Source organism: Sciurus vulgaris (assembly GCF_902686455.1).
Source record: "Sciurus vulgaris genome assembly, chromosome: 9".
NCBI lineage: Eukaryota > Metazoa > Chordata > Mammalia > Rodentia > Sciuridae > Sciurus > Sciurus vulgaris.
Window position 1 is genome coordinate 4,447,109 of NC_136469.1, and position 6,190 is coordinate 4,453,298.

Sequence of the window (6,190 nt, forward strand, 5' to 3'; positions counted from 1 at the left end):
CCGAGTGCTAGCTATTACTAAAAGAAATTAGTTGGTAACTGTCAATACGCAGTGGCTATTTTACCCTGCTTTTTGGCCAGTGAGTAAGCTTGTTACTGTTTCATGGAATGCCACAGAGTACACACAACACTCATGTCAGAGGCAGAGGACTTGGCTCTTCACGGCAAAAGTAGGATCAGAGCTTTGCATTGGCTTTTGTGAGGTCCCCATTTCTCTGAGTCCCACAGGAGACCAGTGGCAGGAGCCTGCACGTGGCAGGGTGTGTTGTAGGAGAGGAACACTGAGTTCGGGATCGTCACAAAGCAGAATTAGTCCTACACCTTTGTCCAACAGGAGCTATTACCCTGTACTTCAGAAGTGCTCACTGTAAACAGCCTTGGACATGAACTGCTTGGGGTCGGTCAAGTCCTTGTGTTCTTAGCGTACGCAGGAAGTGCAGGAATGCTGGAGCCCATGGCGCATCGCTGCTGCCAGCGATCCACACCATCTTGTGGGTGGGAGACTAGTGGAATAATGCAGGTGGAATAATCAGTGGGGTCTTGAGCTGAGTGTGGTGGCGCGTGACTGTACTACCAGCAACTCGGGAGGCGGAGGCAGGAGGATGGCAAGTTTGAGGTTAGCCTCAGCAATCAGCAAGACTCTGTCCCAAAAAAGAATAGTATAGGTCACTGGTAAGGCACCCTAGGTTCAATCCCCCGTACCATCACCACCCACAAAACAGTGTAACCTTGAAGACAGGTCCTCTGGCCTCTAGGAAGCAGCTGGAGGTGGGCAGTCCGATGTGGCTGGTGAGCAAAATGGCTGCACAGAAGGATGTTTGCAGTTCCTCGTCAAGAACAGGAGCAAGCTCGGGGTCCTAAGGCAGAGAATCGGCACTGGCCCATACTCCGCTCCTCCAGAGTCTCCTCCTCAAATTGGATTCACAAAAGTTCCCTGCTTGTGGATCAAACATGGGGAACAAAGAGAAGCCATTTGACATCAAATGACCATAGGACAAGAAGATAGGCTAAAGAGACTGCCTTGGTCTCCTGTGCTGCTCTGGCAGCACCACAGACCAACCAGGTCACTCTCCCCGTTCTGGAGGCTGCCAGTCCGGGTCAAGGTGCCAGCACTGGGTCCTCAGAACCACTTCCCAGCCCTTTCTGTGGCCACCAGCGTCCTGTGTACTCCCAGAGGTGCCAACTCCCAGCTGGTCACACTGGGGACTCAGTTTCCAACATGTGGATGCTTTGGAGAGGATAAAAACATTCAGGCAATAGCACAAACCAAATAGTATTCAATGGGTAAAGGAGACTCACCAGAAAAGCAAAAAGCTACCCAGCAGGTGAATGTCGTGTGTAAAATGGGTTGTCAGGGCTGGGTTATGGCTTAGAGGTGGAGTGCTTGCCTAGCACATGTAAGGCACTGGGTTCAGTTCTCAGCACCACATATGAATGAATAAACTAAATAAAGGTCCACCAGCATCTAATATTTATATATATATATATATATATATATATATATATATATATAAAACATAAAATGACAAATCATTTAGAGTGGAGTTTTTGAAAAAACAGTACAAACTAAAAATGATATAAAAATTCAGATGAAAAAATAGGTCATGAAATGGGAACGCAGTTCAGAAAAGACCTGGGGAGCAGCTGGCAGCAGCTTTGCACAGATGGCAGGTGACCAAGCAATGTGGGGAGGCGGCAAGTCGCCCTGGCTTGGGGCGGGAGCACCCGTCCACGCTCGAGTCCCAGGTGGACCTGCATTGCGCCATGTTCCTTTTTAAATGGTTGCTTAAATGGCGCAGCTGTGAAGGATGACTCTCTGTGAGGCATGGGCCAGTCATCTAGGGTCATGCCCTGGATGGCAAAGCTGTTAAGCAGAGGGCAGCTGGTGGCTGGCTGGTTTCATGCCATGTCCTCTAGAAGGCCCAGTGTAGTGAGAAGGAAGGTAGGGGTGGGCTCAAGGGGTCCCAGGTGGGAGTGCCGTGGTTTCCATGGTCATTGCTTTGCAGTCCCCAAACCCTTGTCCAGAGGACGAGAGGCAAACGTTAGAAGAAATACCCCTGCTGAGCAAACTCCGGGTTGTGTGAAGCAAGACTGGTGCCATATTTACATTTGAAACCTGACTACCAGAAAGACCAGAGTGCTCATGAACAGAGCCAAGAGTCTCCTGTTTAGGAAAGTTCTATGGAAGCGGGGAAGGTTGTTTATGGAAGCCAGGACCTCCTCTGGACAGCCTCTGTCAGGGTCCTCTCCAGGAACAGTAGCCAGGAAGAGGAACTGCTGGCTTATTCTCTTGGACGTCTTAGACAGTCATTTCAGACTTGCTCTTTGGGGCTGAACCCTGCAAACTCTTGGATGATGACTTCCTGCTGCGATTTGGGAGACATTTCCCCAAGGCGACAACTTGAGAGGTCTACCCTCACCCATCTCATGCTACTTGTTACCCAAGAGCATGATCCTGTCTCCAGGCCCTGCGAGTCATGGATCATGTCTCCCGTGCCAGCCGAAGGTGCTATCTTCCACCAAAGGAGGCAATGGGGGCACACGGCTCCCAAGTGCACTTTGTCATATAAGCACTGGACACAGTTTGAAGACCTTTGTTCAAGTTCTGCCTTTGCCCCATGTGACTGCAGTTGAGTTCCTTAATCTCTCAGGCTGTAAAACACTCTTTTGAACTAGCTTTGAGGTTTAAATGACATGATGACAAACAACTCAGTAAATATTAACTGCATGCGAATGTCTAGGTAAGTCAGGCATTAGGAACATTGTTATAAAACAATTTTGTGAGGCTTCTGTTCCTAACCTACTTTCACAATTCTAGTGATTCTTCTTGCCTTTTTTTTTTTAGTTGTCAATGAACCTTTATTTTATTTACATGTGGTGCTGAGAACTGAACCCAGTGCTAGGCAAGAGCTATACCAGAGCCACAACCCAGCCCCTCTTTTCCTTTCATAGTGATTAGAAGTTATGTCCCCTGCACTGAAAGGGCTCGTGTGCCCACTTGGGCCATAAGAGCAGTAGCAAAGCCAAGCACTGGGGAAGTTGTCATTTTGCATGGTAGCCAGAGACAAGAGCCCAGGCAGGGGACTGACGACAGCAGTAAGTCTGCACTAGGGCTCTACTCTTCAAAAGTTACTAGCACATGGGTCACTTCCCAAGAGTGCAGGGCTACTCTCCATGTGGACCTTCTGGCTTAACCCAAGCTAGAGGGCTGAGGAAGCAGAAGCAGGTAAGAATCCGCTACCCAAGCCACCTGAGTGCCATCTGTCAGGAAGCCTGCTGTCACCACCTGGTTTGCTCAGTGACTGTTCACACAACCCCAGCTTTCTGAAGTGGTCTCTGAAGAGCAGCGTGCCCAGCTGGGAGGGCCACCAGGACACCAGAGGAACATGTTAGAGATTGTACTTGGACTTGTTTACTCATTACACATATGTGTTTATCTATATATGTGTATATAAAAGTGATTTTTTACCAGTACTGGGGATTGAAACCAAGTGTGCTCTACCATTGAGCCACATCTCCAGGTTCCCTTTTTACATTTTTATTTTGAGACTAAGTTACCCAGGCTGGCCTTGAATATGAGATCCTGCTGCCTTAGCCTCCTGAGGTTATAGGCCTTCATACAGCTACATTGTGCCTGCCCCTACTTCTGTATATTTTCAACTTGTTCTATATTTAAAAATTTTCTCCTTTAGGTTGTATAATTTATCCAATTAGCTTGATAGGACTCGGGTATATTTATAAATAAATATGCCTGCGTTGAGGTACATGATCAATAGTCTAAAGTCCCCTTCTCCAGGAGCTAATCTGCATAGAAATAACAAATACATAAATTCTGCATGTGGCAGAATATGAACTTTGTTTTGCCAGAGCAAGAATAATCTAAGAGCAGATATTTGATAAAAGGTGAAAATCAATTGAGCTTGTATTGCTACTTTCTATAGTTAAAAAACTTGAAATTTTTAAAATGAAATGTTTATTTATTTTGGTGCCAGGTACTGAACCAAGGGCACTTTGCACTAGACGTCCCCAGCACTATTTTTTATTTTGAGATGGTCCCGCTGAGTTGCCCGGGTCCCCCTCCAGCGTGCGCTGCTCCCGGGTCAGCTGCACCCAGCTGAACGCGTTTTAAAGAAGTGCTCTGGGAGCTGTGGCTTACTTTCCAAGTGAGTCTTTCTTTAGAACATCTAGTTTCTTGTCATTTTAAATGAGCTTTCATCTACTTAGTAGTGTACTATTGTGGAGCTTTTCCCAGCTCCGGTCTTTATTTGAAGTAGAACCATTCTGGACCACCTGCCATCCGCTGCTCCACCCAGCCGCCTTGCCCCCGACTTCCCCCCACCAGGCCTGCGCTTGCTGCTCCCTGGCCTTGCCCGGGGCCAGGCCTGCCGCTTGCTGTGCGCATGCCTCCTGGTGCTTCCACTCGCTGCCTCAGCCAGGCGCCTTCACGGGCCTCCCTGCCCCGCTGTTCTCTCTTCACCTGTTCCTGTTCCCATCCTGGGTTACTCCAAGGATGTAATATTGGAATATTTTTAGAGAAATTTCTGGGTCCCTTCCCCCCCCCCACATGTCAGGGTAACCACTACCAATATTTGGGGTGTGGTTTCCCAGGGCACCTTCTGTGTTCCAGATGTGGATATGGACTTTACCATCCAAAACTGGGACCACCAGGCATGCTGCTATATCAACCACTCTGTCAACCGATCAAGTAATTTCCCGTCTCTTGAAAAAGTTCCATAAAATCATTCCCTGGCATCATTTATTCCAGCACATAAACTACTGTGACTTATTTACCCTGTGACCCGTCAGACCTCGAGGTCAGACCCAGCGTGGAAGTTATTATGGTCAAAGCCATCATAAATGTATTCACAGCTGAATTCTTCCTGTTATTCATCATTACATCCTTTGGATAAATTCTTAGAAATGGGTCAGCAGGTACGGTATGTGGATATTTTTAAGCTACTCTGAAATATTTTTGTCAAAATGTTCTCCAGAAAGCTGTGTGTGTGTGTGTTCATGTATGCATGTGTGTCACCTCACTGACACTTGTCAACCTGGATGTTATCATTTTGATTTTGTTTGATCAATTTGTGTGAGAATGCTATTTCCTTTTAGTTAAAAATTCTTTGACTATTAATGAAGAAGAAAACCGGTTTTTCTTCATTGTTTTTAGATGTTTATAAAATGTCTTTTCTTCCTTTGATGATGTGTTTAGAAAGATCCTCTCAACTCTAAGATGTCGAAAGCATCTCTACAAACTGATAAGTCTTTTATGGCCCTATTTGTCTTTTATATTCATAATTTTAAATTTTTTCTGAATTAGTCATATTTACATTTTTTAAATTTTTTTAGTCATAAGTGGACACATGCCTTCATTTTATTTTTATGTGGTGCTGAGGATCTAACCCCGTGCCTCACACCTGCTAGGCGAGCGCTCCACCACTGAGCCACAGCCCAGCCCCCATGTTTACATTTTTAATCCATCTGGAATTTATTGCGGTAGACTGAGACTCTGAGCTTTTGCAGTGGTCACTCCATTGTTCCCGCGCCATCAGAGGGTTTCCTCTGCCCACTCAGGTAAAGCTTGGCTGCAGTGAGCGGTGAGCCGCAGGGACTCTGCGCTCCCCGCTGCTGAGAACATGCCTTGTAATCCCGCTCGCTGCTCAGCATCCCTTTGCGATGTCTTCTGACACCATCGTGCTATGTGCTAATGGAAGAAAGAATGCAGCAGAAACTCCTTGCCCTAAAATGCTGGGGTCGAGGCTTCTGTCACGTCGGGCTTCTCTCCTGACTCCCTTCGCACAGCTCTGCCCTGGAGACCTGAAGCTGTCTGCCTCCCTCTGTCCTGCAGGTGGCGGGCTTCCACCGCGCTCTCAGGGTTGTGGCCAGTGTGTTTAAAGTCACAAGAGCAGAGGAGGCTTGGTGCAGGTTGGCAGAGGCGGAGGCAAAGGGACTTTGGGGCAGATCCTTCTGTTGCTGTGGGTGTGAGCGAGTCTGCACGGGCTGGCTCTGCAGGAACCTAGTGGTGACTGGGAAGTGACTGGGAGGCGCCTGGGGTTCTCTGGGCCTCACAAAGTTGAGGGAAATCACTCCCGCTGCAGCTGCCAGCTCTGAATCTGTGACTGTCACTGCCCCTTCACAGCCCTGGAAGGTTCTGAGTGGTAGTGAAACGCATCTGAAAGGGAGCAACCATG